This window comes from Bidens hawaiensis, unplaced genomic scaffold (genome assembly GCF_021521415.1).
Source record: "Bidens hawaiensis isolate Kalapana, Puna unplaced genomic scaffold, B.hawaiensis_p1.1 tig00024798_1, whole genome shotgun sequence".
In the NCBI taxonomy this organism is placed as follows: domain Eukaryota; kingdom Viridiplantae; phylum Streptophyta; class Magnoliopsida; order Asterales; family Asteraceae; genus Bidens; species Bidens hawaiensis.
The window spans coordinates 54180-70177 of record NW_027493915.1 but is presented as its reverse complement, the minus strand read 5'-3'; the positions used below and the strand labels follow the sequence as shown (position 1 = coordinate 70177).

General features: G+C 36.2%; 1 pseudogene; it reads right to left on the bottom strand.

The window, feature by feature from the left end:
* The window catches only part of LOC143569899 (uncharacterized), a 97426-nt pseudogene extending 86288 nt beyond the window's left edge, over positions 1-11138 (bottom strand).
* Between the last annotated feature and the right edge of the window lie 4860 nt (positions 11139-15998).

The following is a 15998-nucleotide window of genomic DNA, read 5'->3' as shown; positions in this document are numbered from 1 at the left end:
AAAATAGGCAAGTGTACCTATCGTATATGTAGAATAATATTGGTAAGAACCAAGTATCGATCCGTGGACACAAATGTTTCTAATAATAAATCGTTGTTTTACTTTAATCGGAGGTTTTAATCATTTTGGGGCTAATATTTTTTGAACTTTTTTATAAAATGTAAATACTTATATATAATATATAGGTGACCAAGACAAGAAATTCTAAACGAGTTGTTCAATTATGCGAAGGTTACCATCTAAGATCAAGAATCCACTCCATTTTAACATTGATAATTAATATTTGGACATGTGATAAACTTGCCATAGTAATATATGATAGATAGCTCCTTAAACCTTAAGTGAGCATCTTGGCACTAAGGAGATAGCATGCTCATTTTAAAGTCCACCCTTTCCTAATGTCATGCCATCTCAATGATGTCAATTTAAGTTGGCAAGTAGTTTCGTAAAGTGGAAAGATTAGGATTGACTTCGATTTCTCAAATACCAATTCTAACAACTTCGGGTGGTTGTAGTTCATCACACAACCTACCCTTGGTTGATTTATGTAGGTTATAATTACACATTCCGTTAACATATGATTTCTTTAACTAATTTGATATCCTAAACAAAGCCATTTTTGGATTACCAAGGTTTAGAAAAATACATCATAACTTATATCTCATCATTTCTAAGTACAATATAAGGATCCTGTTTCGATAATGTATCAAAGTATTTCTATCTTTCAAGAACATGAATCGATCATGAACGATTGCCAATGGAATTGACAACCACCAACTTTGAATTAGTGATTTAAGATGGTGAAACATTTCTCATCAAAAGATAATTGTAATATAACCATGTACTTTACTAGACTACATCACATGTCTTGATTAATTATTAAGTAAAACAAAGCTTCTTCATAGATTTTAGATGGTAAAAGGAGTTTAGCTCATAATGAGCATGATGATAGACATTAAGATGATTGATGATAACAAATACATGATTAAACCTAGAACAATCTAACCAATTATAGATGAATTTTCCTTCTTAATGATGGTAAGGATGGTTGATGATGATGGTTGATGGTAGTGATCTCCAAGCCTTCAAACCCTTCACTAGATCTTCAAAGTGAGTAATAGTGTGTGTTTTTATAAGAGAGAACCGAATAGATTTCTTTTCAAGGCACACCAAATGAGTGCAACATGAGCCACTATTTATAGGCAATCTGGATAGTGAGGCACGGCCCCGTGCTTGATGAGCACGCCCCCATGCATTTTTATGACATGTGCCAGATTTGTTTTGTCTTTTCTGGGAGGTGGCAACAGCCCCGTGGTTGGTACGCACGGCCCCGTGATTTTTAGTGACATGTGCTCAATTCTTCTTTGTCTTTTCTGTATTCTCGTCCACGGCCCCGTGCTTGATGAGCACGGCCCCGTGCTTTTGCTTCCAGATTTTGTCTTTTCTTGTCTTTAGAAGCATGGGGCGTGTTTCTTGAACATGGGGGCGTATTTCTTTGTTTTCTTGTGTTTTCTTCTGTTTTTCTTCGACTTTTTGCTTGTTTCTTCGTTTGGGGCTTGGTTTCACCTGAAATTATGTTTTATTATGATAAGTGGCCTTTTATGCTATGTTATTTGATAGAAATTGCAGTTTTTAGAGATTATTTGATGCCGAAAAGATGTATATTTCTATGTACGTCAATAACTAACATTGAAATTTCATTCAGTTTTTCGGTTATGTGTTTTTATGCATTATTAACTATCATAAAAGTTTAGTACACACCATTCTTAGTTTGAGTTGACATTTAATTTGGAAACCAACTATGAATTTCCTTCTGTTTTTGTATTCGCAGATGGTGTTTTTAGATGAACTTGAAGAAAGTTCCAGGCTGACTATTTCCCTTACATAAGTAAAAAGTTAATTTTAACTTTCGTTCAGTTTTGATTTAAATAAACATGCTGAATCATTCTTTCAATTTTAACTTTTGTTCTATGTTTACTTCAATTCTGATTTCCTGGTGTCACCATTTACATCCACACTGATTGGTAGGAATGATGAGATGATGATATGTACACGTTAATGGAGGGACATAACATAGCTACACTACATTTCATTCTATAAAGTAAGTTAAATGATCATGAAAGACCAATTTTTCTTCTCTTTTTGTCATAATTAGTCAAATGTTATGTTGGGAGGTTGTAAAGTTTGCATTTTATGGCAACAGATTCTATAATATTTTGATTCTATGTGGGTAAACCTTTCACGATCTCACTTTGTTTCTATCATTGAAGATTGAAAATGGAAGAAGACCGGGAAGAGAATTGCACAAAATGAAGGCCTAAAGAACCTGAAAGAGAGCTTCTTATGAACCTGACCTGATGCTGGACCGTTTCAATCGTTTCGACCCGTATGGAACCTACAGGAAAGCTTTATATGTTGAAGAAGATTTAGTGGGTGTCGATGGTGGTAACCGTCCAAAGCCTGGTAGAAACGGTCAAATGGGTGAATGCTGAGTTTGAGTTTTGAGTTTATAATACTAAATAACATAATTGCAAACAATGAATCAAAGGAAAGCAAGTCTTGAGGCTACATTGGCTGAAAAAAGAATATACAAGAAACGAGCACAGGAAAAAGTAGTGGAATACAAAAGTTGTTTCGGAAGACAATTTAGTTACTTTGTTGAATTGTTGTATCTAATTTTTTTATCAATTCTAATCATGGTTACGAACTAGAGAACTAACTGTATTTCCACCACCACTTAAAACAGAAAAATTTTACGCACGCGGATGTTACATGCCCGTGCGCTTCAACGTGCGGGTACAAAACTTTGTTCAATTTTTATTAGGAGTTGACACCTTGGAGAAAGTGTGTAGCAGATAACAACTTTAACATAATAACTTGCGCTTTCAATGTATTCGTTTATGTAAAATTTTTGTTGCTCTATAGATTTCATAAACAAATTATAGATTTCATGACATTAGGCTACCCGACTATCAGACTGTATAAATCTAGAAACGATTACCGCATTGTATATTGTTATCTTCGAAGTACCGTGCGGGTTACAAATATAAGAACTTGGTGGTGTACTACTTTTGTAAGTAAATAACAAATACTCTTATGTAATAATGAATCATTACATTAACACATTTTGTTTTGTGACTATTGATAACTTGAAATAATATTTCTAGACTAATAGTATTTTGTAGAAGTTTTGGAATAATTTTACGAGAGGATTAATAAACGAACTGGAAACGAGTACCACGATGTAAATTATTTATGTCGCCGCATCGCGCGGGTACCTACTAGTGTGTGTGTGTATATATATATATATATATATATATATATATATTAATAGAGTCAAATAATTGTAGACATATGTCAGTTTTTTGTTAATCCTCACAACTTTTTTCCCTCCAAAACTAATATATGTCATGGATCAATAATCATTCACTTTCTTTTTACACTTCATTTATATTATATCTATAACATTATTATATTACTAACTTTTCTTTAAACACTATTTATATTATATTTATAAACTTTTATAAAAATAAATATTTACATATTATATCATTATACATTGTTAGAATATATATCACAACATACTTGGTGAAATCCAAAAATCAACAACAAATCGTGTATGAGAAATATTGAAAACAATATAATTTTAAATGTTTTCATTAATATATTTACTATGTATATTGTAGAAGATTGTAAATGAAAAAACCAAAAAACACTCTAATATGCTTTCAATTTACGAAGTAATTAACATATTACACTATGTATATTGTAAAAGATTGTAAATAAAAAAACCAAAAAACACTCTAATATGCTTTAAATTTACGAAGTAATTTTTTTTAGTCATTAAATTATAAATATATGCTTAAAAATTAATCCATTTTTTTAAAAATAAATCAATTTATCTATTGGTTTCTTTATACATTGTCATATAAATTTATAAATTATAAGTATATGATTTAAATGTATCTGCTAATTTTTTCAGTTTATTTAGTAAACTATACATGTATGTGTTAAATTGTAAGGATAATACATATCAGTCACTTTCAAATATAATAAAGTTTATCATATTTAGTTTATTGGGGTTTTTTTATCAATGATTGCTTCGGGTTTTTGGTGGAACTTAAATTTGATTGTTACGGGTTAAAAATTGGTAAATAGATCGTTAGATACAAATTAACTACATTTGGCTAAAATATGTTATGAGTAAAAAATGGGTGATCAGAATATTTTTAAAAAATTGAGAATGCAAATAGATTTATCGTCAAACTTCTTACAGGTTCAAAGTTTTAACTTGTAAATGTAAAACAAATGAAAGTTAGAATTTATAAATGTTATTGTTTTTTAAATTTATTTTTAATGACATTGTTGGAAATAGTCAAAAGATTCTGGATTTTGCCTATTGAGTATTTATCGATGATTATTAGAATTTAAGAAAATGACAAACACTTTTGACATGTCACCTCCAGGCGTATCAATGTTTTTATTTTTATTAAATTAGAAACATTTGTTGTCAGCATTGACTTTTCTTTAAATAATGATCAGAATGTTGTATGTGAAGCATGTCGTATAAAATTATGCTCAAGTGAAGCAAAATGTAACACACCGAATATCTTAATTTAAACAGCGGAAGACTTTGACCAAGTCTTTCGGGGGGTGATAGACACCGTTTCATGCAATTACATTTAAGTATATATTTCAAACGAAAGTTGAACTTTATTTAACCATCAGAGTTATTACACGTGTCATATTACACGATTTTTATTCAATTTACAAGTTCAACATATAGTCAACATTTTTCATTCAAACACACGTCACTCTTTTCCCGCGCTCTTCATGAAGCTTCCATACTTTATTTAAATTACCTGAAAAGCATATTAAAAAATCGGTCAACACAATGTGTTGGTGAGTTTCCCTTTATATCAAAATAGTCCATATATATATATATATATAGTGATGTGCAAAAATCGTATATAATATTAAAAACCAAGTTTTACCGATTCACCTAAAAAAACACACACAATCGGCAAGTGTACCGGACACAATGTAGCTAGCAAGTAAGAACGGATATCGAACCTTGGACACTATGGGTAAACTCTATTTATTAAACCTAATGATTACTAACCTAGACTTTCTTTTGATTTTTTAGAATTTTTTTATATTAATTAAACTAATAAAACTTAAATAATTAAAATTTAAACTAAAAATAAAACTTTATAAAAATTGGGTTTTACTAATAATGCGAGAAACGACTACCTAGGTAAAGGAATCCTACTAGTTAAATTAATAGCTAACGAACTTGACTTGGTTGAAAAATAATATATTAAAAATATGACACTAAAAATCACTACAAATGCGCTAGATCGCCTCCCGGCCTCACCAACAACACCCTAGAACTCTAATGACATGTGAAGCTCAGTTGTTAAAGGGTTAGATCACCTCCGGTCTCACCTTACCTAATAATACTATGGTACCCCAAAACCCAAATCACCTCCCGGTCTCTTTGGATACAATATATATTAATATAAAGGTGGTATTTTTAATTAATTTGAACAAAACTTGTATCACAATAATCTAAGGGACCTAGGATAACTCACTCCCTTGCAATTATTACTCAAACCCACAAAAGACAAAGATGACACAACACTAAATTACCTCCCGGCCTCTCTAGTGAAAGAATAATAAAAATCTAGTAAAATTTTATAAATAATTCCTACGGTTATTTCGACCATAAACCGCAAACAAGTTGAAAACACAAAGTAGACAACCTAATCAAGCGCCTAACAATCTCAAAAAAAAAACTATTAAACACAAGTGGAATAAATATTAAAGTATTAAACTAGATTCTATTACGCAACAATATTATGACCAAACCAATTAAAAACTTTTACCAAAGTATTAAATAAACCAACGTCAAATAATAGTAGTTCGTCAAACCATCAATATAAACTAGTACTCAACCAAAACATAGGTAGTACAAAATATTTAACTACTCATAGAAAAGTACAAAACAAAAGATAATATATATGTTATTAAAGTTCATAATATAATTAAAATAGACTTGACCTCCTTTTCTTGTTTTGTTCGAAATCTTCATAAGAGCCACACCAAATAATAAAAAGTGTATTCTTCTTCTGCTCGTCCCTCTCTCTCTCTATTATTATATATATTTCATTTGACTTGTTAGCTTTGCAAAAGATGAGATGCACAATAGCCTTCTTTCTTTCTTGTTTTTTGACCTCACGTGAACTCCACCCTCCAAAGAATTGTGTGTACAGGAGCTTCAATATATCATCATCATCATCATCATCATCGTACTTAGTATATCTCACCAATAGCAAAGCTATGTTAGGGTCTGAGGAGGGTAAGATGTAGACAGCCTTACCTCTACCCCATAGGGATAGAGAGGCTGCTTCCGGTGAGACCCCCGGCTCGATAGTAGTTTTGCATCAAGCCTTGGACATAAAGCACATAGCACTCAATCATCGGGATACCGGCTGATTGGTGCATGTACCCTCGTCTTTCGGCTATCAACGCCACCACATGATGCCTGATTAACCTTCCGCCACTTTTAACGTTATTTTCACGAGATTAGTAAAATAACGTCAAAATTAGTGCAATTTCACTTTTGCCCACCCGAGGGTTTACACATATATACATAATATGCGCGCACCTCAAGCAGGACGTAGGAGCTTCAATATATAATAATATTAATGATGTAGCAAGGTAGCCGCCAACAAACCTCTTTCTTTTAGCTCTCCCAACTATAATATATGATGATAGGGTTTTCTTTCGTTTATTTCTTGTGGGCCCCCATTCATATATTTTTTTTTTCTTTATTTGCTTCATGACCACTAACTTCCTTTGCAGGCCTACGTAAATTGGTTTGGTTCTTTGGTGCAGCCCATCAATATCCATTAGTCTAGTAGAATTATGTTTGTTACCAAATTCTACTTCACGTATCTGATCATGTGCACTTCCTATAGGTAAAATAAATAGATAAATTAATGATGATATATCAGTTAAACCATTTATTCAACCAATGTATTTAAGTCTACGTAGTAGATTTTAAAAAAAGATTCTAATTTAGCACATATAATTATTTTATTTGAAACTCAAGATATTATGAATTAAACGATAGTGTAAAAAAACAACGATCAACTACAAGTGATTAGTATAAACCGCTTAGTAGTTATCGTTAGTGTGATTTATTAGTTTTTAGCTCATTGTCTTTTTAAAACCATAAAATTCAAATATTAACCAATTAAGGGAATTATTAATAAATACATCTTTAAAGCCATGTAAAAGTGTAGGAAATAGTTATAATATTTATATATAATTTAGCTCATATCAAATATCCTCATACTTAAACCTTTTTCGTCCCTGAAAAAGTATTTTCCAATGGAATCATAATTCGAAACCGATCTTTAAAACATATAGGTTATCTTTTAAGCAAAGATAAACGTAAAAACTACGATTGCCGATATTGTTGTCCACTTAAACCCAGCCACCAGCCTATCAAACCCCCAATTCCATTAAGCGTTTTAAATTCAAAAACCACGGCTACACCTACCCCATCTCAGACAAAGAGAGCTAGAAAAACTAGAGTAAAAACAAACTGGTTTGACAAATCACCATAAGCCAAAGACTCGTTGATGGTACTAATTAGATGCACTCGGTGAAATTTGATGGATGAATGGTCCCGTGGAGGCCGTACGAGCTATTCCTAAATATTATTGGACTTTGTCCTATAAATTCCTAATTTGATATTTATTGACTAAGAACCTTCGAGCCCCAATAGTGTATCCTAAGAGTCACTATCCCCAAGGTAACACGTAAACTCTAAGTCCCGTCTAGTATGTGTATCAATGGCCTCTTTTACTAAATTTAAAGAATGCTCATTTGGCATTTTACAATACATAACTTTCTTCACAAGCATTTTGCAATTCTTGAACAACTTTTGATAATACAATACATAACTTTCATAACAAACTTTCAAAACATACTTCTTTTTTTTTTCTTTTTTTTCATATTTTTCAATCTTTTATATCACCCTAAAATATATAACTATTTCTAAGCTCGTAAAAAGATGGACATGTGGTGGTGTGCTGATTTGAGTGCATTTCATTCTTACTATCTCAAAGTATTCAGATTATGGTAATCCTCCCTAAGTATCGAAATTCGGCTTCTCCGATTTCAAATTATGATATATATAAAAACTGCTAAAGGGGACTATCAAAACTAGTTGGGCCTACCGACACATCCCAAGTTTAGTGCGCTATCTTTTATTTAATCTCATATATAATAGTAGTTTTAAAAACCAATCTCAAATTTTTCTATCATTTTCCATTATTTGCAAAAAAAAAAATCATTAAAAATTCGGGACACTTTTTTTTACTTTTTTTTATATATTCTATATTTTTTTTTCTTTTTTTCGTTTTTTTTGTTTTTATAAAATTTGAAACTGGTTTTATTTTTTTAAAAACTTTTTTTCTAACCAAAAGAAAACGTCAGTTCCCATCCCCACACTTAAAATCTACATTGTCCCCAATGTATGAATAGAAAAAGACAGAAAATAAAGCAGAATAAAAATAAAATGTAAGCAAATAAAACAATAAATTGGAACAGACTCCCCTGGTAATAATGTAGTTATCTTCAAAAGTCTCGTTCCAAGGCGACCGTATAGCATTTCATTCGCGGCCGCAGCTTATGGGTGTCTTCTACAATATGATAGGCTCAGATAATCCTCACCCGAATGGAGATTGCGTACGAACAAGAAAATCCAATCCTGCAAAATAAAACGCAAAACAACCCAAAGCAGACATCAAACAGACTCTAAGGACTAAAAAGACTCAAAGAAAAAGAAAATAAAGCAGAATAAAAATAAAAATAAAAGAAAACCATGCAACTAAATTTTTATACAGACTATACAACTCGGGCAAGGTCCCGAGTGCTCTCCTCGTCTACTCACCAGGCGGATCAAGGTAGATCGCCTCCTCCTCGAGATCACCAAGTGGACCTACAACATAATGCTTCAGTCTATGCCCATTCACTTTCCAAGAATGTCCATCATCAGCTTCTATCTCAACCGCCCCATACGGAAATGCCTCATTCATAACGAACGGACCATCCCATCGGGATTTCAATTTACCCGGAAACAACTTCAACCGGGAATTATACAGAAGCACCTTATCCCCACACTTAAACTCTTTGGGACCCTTAATATTTTTATCATGACGTTCCTTTGTCCGCTCCTTATACCCCCAACTTCTTTCATACGCCTCATTCCATAACTCCTCAACCTCATGAATCTGAAGAAAACGACTCTTTCCCGCCGCAGATAAATCAAGATTTATGGCTCTTAAAGCCCAATATGCACGATGTTCTAACTCTACTGGAAGATGGCACGCCTTTCCATAAACTAGCCGAAAGGGAGTGGTCCCGATAGGCGTTTTGAATGCAGTACGAAAGGCCCAGAGTGCATCATCAAGATTTTCAGCCCAGTCCCCACGACTGTTCCCAACTGTTTTCTCTAAGATCCTCTTAATGCAACGATTGGTGTTTTCCACTTGACCGCTAGTCTGAGGATGGTAGGCCGTAGAAAGGCGATGGGTGACCCCATAACGTTTTAGAACCTTATCCATATGAGCATTACAAAAGTGGGTACCCCGATCACTGATCAGGGCCTTAGGAATACCAAATAGAGCAAAGAGTTTTCGAAGGAATCCCACTACAACCTGCGCGTCATTTCTAGGTAAGGCTTGGGCCTCCACCCGTTTGGACACGTAGTCGACAGCAACGAGGATGTATCGGTTCCCTCTAGACATAGGAAACGGACCCATAAAATCAATGCCCCATATATCGAAGATCTCAACCACCTGGATGGGGTTCTGGGGCATCTCATTTCGGGATGAGATGTTACCAGCTCTTTGACACACGTCACATGAACGAACAAACTCATGCGCATCACGAAAAATAGTCGGCCAATAGAATCCCGCATCATACACGCGTTTGGCGGTATAAGTCGCACCAAAATGACCTCCAGTTGGGCCTTCATGACAATGTCGAAGAATACTACGAGCTTCATCACCAAAAACACATCTTCGAATCACCTGATCCGAGCCAATACGGAATAGGTACGGATCCTCCCAAATGTAGAACTTAATATCTGCAAAGAACTTCTTCTTTTGCTGATATGTCAGTCCGAGCACTAACTCACCAGAAGATAGATAATTAGCAAGATCAGCAAACCATGGAAACCCCTCATCACTCGCCTTTACATACAATAAAGTTTCACCCGGGAAATCATCACCAATTCCCTGTTCCCGGGTCCTGTCCAAGTCGGAATTTTCTAGTCGTGACAAGTGGTCGGCGGCAACATTTTCAGCTCCTCTCTTATCTTTAATTTCTAAATCGAACTCCTGAAGCAAAAGGATCCAACGAAGGATTCGAGGCTTAGCATCTTTCTTAGCCAACAAGTAACGCAGAGCCGCATGATCAGAGAAAATGATAGTCTTAGAAAGCACGAGATATGAACGGAATTTATCGCACGCGAAAACAACCGCAAGAAGTTCCTTCTCTGTTGTGGTATAATTCTCCTGAGCATCGTTAAGGGTTTTGCTAGCGTAATAGATGGGATGAAAATGTTTCTCTCGACGCTGTCCAAACACGGCTCCAACAGCAAAATCGCTCGCATCACACATGATCTCAAACGGAAGAGTCCAATCGGGAGCAACAAGAATAGGAGCACTCACTAACCTCTCCTTAATCAACTCAAAGGCCCTCAAACACTCCTCACTAAAATCAAACGGCCTATCTTTCTTTAGAAGTTGGGTCATCGGACGAGAGATTTTCGAGAAATCTTTTATAAATCGGCGGTAGAATCCCACATGACCTAAAAAACTACAAATAGACTTCACAGAAGTGGGCGGTGGAAGTTTGGAAATGGTGTCTACCTTAGCTCTATCTACCTCAATCCTCGCACTATAAATCTTATGACCTAAAACAATACCCTCACGAACCATAAAGTGACATTTCTCCCAATTAAGCATAAGGTTCGTCTCTTCACATCTAGCGAGTACTCGATCTAAGTTACGCAGACAGTCATCGAAGGAATTCCCAAAGACAGAAAAATCATCCATAAAGGCTTCCATGGAATCCTCGATTAACTCATGAAAAATGGCCACAATGCACCGCTGAAATGTAGCAGGAGCGTTACATAATCCTAATGTCATGCGTCGGTACGCGAATGTGCCAAAGGGACATGTAAATGTGGTCTTCTCCTGATCACCCGGGGCGATGGGGATCTGGAAATAAACAGAAAAGCCGTCAAGAAAACAGTAGAACTGTTGTCCTGACAAACGCTCTAGCATCTGATCGATGAATGGAAGCGGGAAGTGGTCCTTTCGTGTGGCCTCGTTAAGTCTGCGGTAGTCGATGCAAACTCGCCACCCTGTTACAGTCCGTGTCGGTATGAGCTCATTATTTCATTCGTGATAACTGTCATACCGCCCTTTTTAGGGACCACCTGGACTGGACTAACCCATGCAGAGTCGGAGATCGGAAAAATCAAACCAGCATCAAGCAACTTAATAACCTCCTTCTTAACAACCTCCTGCATGTCCGGGTTAAGCCTCCTCTGCGGCTGTACCACAGGTTTAAACTCATCCTCCATAAAAATTTTATGCGTGCAGAATGACGGGTTTATACCTTTGATATCCATAAGCTTCCATGCGATGACATGCTTATGAGATTTCAAAACAACCATCAACTTCTCCTTCTCCTCCGTCTCCAAACTCGAAGAGATGATAACGGGAAGTTGAGACCCCTCCCCTAAAAACGCATACTCGAGGTGAGATGGTAAATCTTTTAGCTCTAAAGATGGGGGGTTCTCAACAGATGGTTTTTTGATCGGAAACTCTCGCTCTTCAACAGCGAGGACATTAGAAAAGATTTGGGAACTCATGATCGACTCGTGTCCTCCTGTCTCAGGTAAATGTTGCTCCTCCTTATCCTTCAACTCAAAATCAAATTCTGTCATATCGAATGACTGATTTTCCACATCGATGATCTGGGTGTCGGACGTGTCTCTCTGGAAGACCTTCGCAAGATAGTCGCCTACGCGCATCATGAAAGTGTCGATGAAGTAGAGAGTGTCATCATGCTGCTAAGTATGCCTCATGGATTTAGCACGTCGAATGTGACCGTGTCATCATGAACTCTAAGAGTCATTTTGCCATCAGCAACATCGATAAGAGCGCGTGCGGTGGCTAAGAAAGGACGGTCGAGGATGAGCGGAACTTTTGAGTCCTCATCCATATCGAGAATGACAAAGTCGACCGGAAAAATGAATTTGTCCACCTGCACCAACATGTTCTCCACAATGCCCCTTGGGAACTTAACAGATCGGTCTGCCAGCTAGATACTCATTCGGGTGGGAAGCAGCTCTCCCACGTTAAGTTTGGCAAACACAGAATAGGGCATGAGGTTAATGCTTGCACCGAGGTCGGAAAAAGCATTGCTAACATGAAGATTACCAATCAAGCAAGGAATGGTAAAGCTGCAAGGATCTGTCATCTTCCTAGGAAGCTTTTTCTGTACGGCGGCAGAACACTCCTCACTAAGAGTAACAGTAGAAAGCTCCTCAAGTTTCTTCTTATTAGTAAGAAAATCTTTCAGAAACTTGGCGTGTTTTGGCATGTTTGCGAGAGCTTCAATAAACGGAATGTTCACATGGAGCTTCTTAAGCATGTCGAGAAACCTAAAGTACTGCTCCAAATCATTCTTCTTCACTAGACGACCGGGATATGGCGGTTTTGGCTCAACCTGCTTCTCCTTCTCAACTGACGCACCACCTGACCGTGAGGTACTTGTTGGGCCTCGCCTTTGGTTCACCTTATCAGGCGGTGTTTCCATCTACAACTCCTCGTCAACTTCCTCCTCACTTGGTGTATCTCTAACTACACCTCTCCCACTTCGGGTGGTCACTACCTTGGCCTGAGCATTTTGAAATGGTTTAGAACAGGTGGGGCCGGGATTAGGGACGGTGTTACTTGGAAGACTCCCCGAGGGTCCTTGATCAATCTTTGCGGACAACTCACCAAACTTAGCCTCGAGATTCTGAAATGCGACCTGTTGTCCCTTTATAAACGTCTCATGCTGCAAAAGAGTGGATTTGGTGTTGGCATCATTTTGTAAAAGCAGATTTAACAATTGAGATTGGTTAGCCAACATCTCCTCGATCTTAGAAGTACTATTTGGTACAGGAGCAGGTTCGGGGGCGGGTTCTTGGAACAGATTCTGGCGTTGCTGATAACCGGTGTTACCTGCCCGCCAATTAGAGTTAGAATTATTGTTTCGCCACCCAGAATTGAAAGAACGGTTTTGATTAGCAAGAAAATCTACCTCCTCCTGAGAATCAATGGGACAATCGGCTGTCTCGTGATTTCCACGACATATCTCGCACCTACGAGCTTGCCACCTAAGCTCTTTAACTTCCCTTTTCAATGCCTCCAAATCTGCCAACATACTCGTATTCTGATCAACATGATGCACTCCACGTGATGCTGAGATGGCTGCGGCCTTGGCAGCCGAGACGGACCTTCTACTCGGTGTATGTTGATCCCCAAATGCAATGCTCTCGAACATTTCTTCAGCCCCCTCTATGGTGAGTTTATCGAGCATGTTTCCCCCGGCGGCGGTATTGAACCGCTGTTGAGTTTCGGGAGTAAGACCGCTATAGAATTTTTCAACCTCAACCCAATCGTTTAGGCCATGCTGAGGACAACTGTAACGATTCCGGCAAATCCAGGTATACCCTAGCCGGTATATACTATTTACGTGTCATTTAATATTGATTATATGAGTTATAGTACGTATGTACGAGTATATATGATTCATAGTACGAATCATACTCGATTATATAGTGAATCGTATTGGAATTACAATTTACCAATGAACGATTATTGAAACCCGAACGAATCGGGAATTACATTATAGACGAAGTATATAATGTTTAGTGATGTTTACGAAGTATTAATGCTTCGGGATAAGTGAATTATAGCACAGAAAAAGGATTTCGATTTATTAGTACATCGGTACGATAAACGAAACCTTTAACATCAAACCAAGCAAGAGACGATCGATCAGGCCGAAAAAGATGCGTAATTATTAATAATATGATGTTTTAATGTCATGGTTTAAGTTTTTAAAAGTTTTTAAGTCGGTTTTATGTAAATTTTATTTTAACCCGAAAAACAACCATTTTAGACTCGTTTTAAGCCGAATTACGAGTTTAAACGAGAAACGAACTGAGCCAGATTATCCAAAACATTATCCGGATTACGGAAATCCGAATATGTGGCTAATATTGAAGTTGTGGGGCCCACCCCCACCCATTACTTGGACCGATCGGTCCTATGCTTCACCATATCATTTCATTTTTCTTTTTTTTACAACAAAACTCTCTCAAATCTCTCAACTCTTTCAAGTGTTCATCCAAACTCATCAATTTTAACCAAGAACACAAGGTATAACCATGTTATAATGCATGATCTTTGGTGTTGATTTCTTTATTTTGAGTTGTTTTGCAAGAACAAGAGGTTCCAAGTGAAATATGGGTGAAAACCCGAGATGGAACCGATCCTTGCTAGGTCAAGTGATGTATACAAGTTATACACGGGATCTTGATCCGAGAAACAAGTTAAAAGTGTCAATAACGAATTTTTACGGTTAGAATCTTTGAAAATGAATTTCCAAGTGAAAGACGGGTGAAAACCCGAGATGAAACCGACTCTTGCATGATCAAGAGATGTATACAAGTATACAAGGGATCTTGGTCCGAGAAATGAGTAAAAAGAGTCGAGAACGGATTTTTTACGGTTAAAACCTTTGTTTTTATATCAAAACCGACACTATGAAAGAAATGGTTTGATTGTTGGTGTAACTTGCTTGGTATAGTGTTATTGTGCTTGTAAGTGTTGTATCTAGTGGCTAGCAAAGGCTAGAAACCAAGATCTTTGCGATCTAACGCTAGAAAACACAAGATAGTTCGGTTTTCGTGTGATTTAGTTATTTTGGACAGATTGTAGCGTGCTTAGAGTCGGGTCATGAAATTTCACAGAGATGATCTACACATGAAAATATGAGATCTGTGAATTTTTGGTAATTTTTGGATAAAAGATGAATATTTGGTGAATTTAATGCTCGGTTTTGGCCAAAAATGGTGAAAAATAGCTAAACTTGATGAAAAATTCTGAAAAATTTAGGATAAGGTTTTTATAACATATAAAAGTCACACACAAAATTTGAGCTCAGTTGGAGAAGTCTAAGGGGGCTTTTCGGTAAAACGAGTTCTAGGGCTTTCTAGCTCGGTTTTTGTGAAAATGGCTTGAAAAATGAGTTTTGGGTTCTGGAAAAATTCCAGGGATTTATGAGGATGGCAGGGATCATCCCGGAAAAATTTGGGATTTTTCTAAAGTCTTTTGGTATTTTTGACATATTTAGTGTTTTAATAATGTTTAAAAATAGATAAATAAATGTAAATATAAAAAAATAAATCTGGAAAATTTTTATAAAATTTATTACTGTCAAAATAAGTTTTGTGCAAAATTTCAAGACCCGAGACTAAACGGGTAATTATTTGTGCTAAAAAGGACATAAAAACAAATTTTTAAAGCTTAAAACGTGTAAACCGGCAAAACTCGCATAAGCGAGCTGACTGGTATATAAAAACCTAAAAATAGACCATTTTCATAATACTAAGTAAAGTAAATAAAAGAAAATCATCCGAAAATAATTCGGATAATTTGGGTAATTTCACCCGATTTTACTGTTTCCGGCACCTAAATGACGGAAACGGGCCCCGCGGCCAAACGGGGTGTCCAAACCGAGCTCTAATTTCATCACGTTAACTAAAGTAACAGTCAAACACCATTTTTGGGTCGGGTGTGAATAAACTCATTTTTGAAACTAAAAACGGATTACCGTGCTAGGCACGCAAA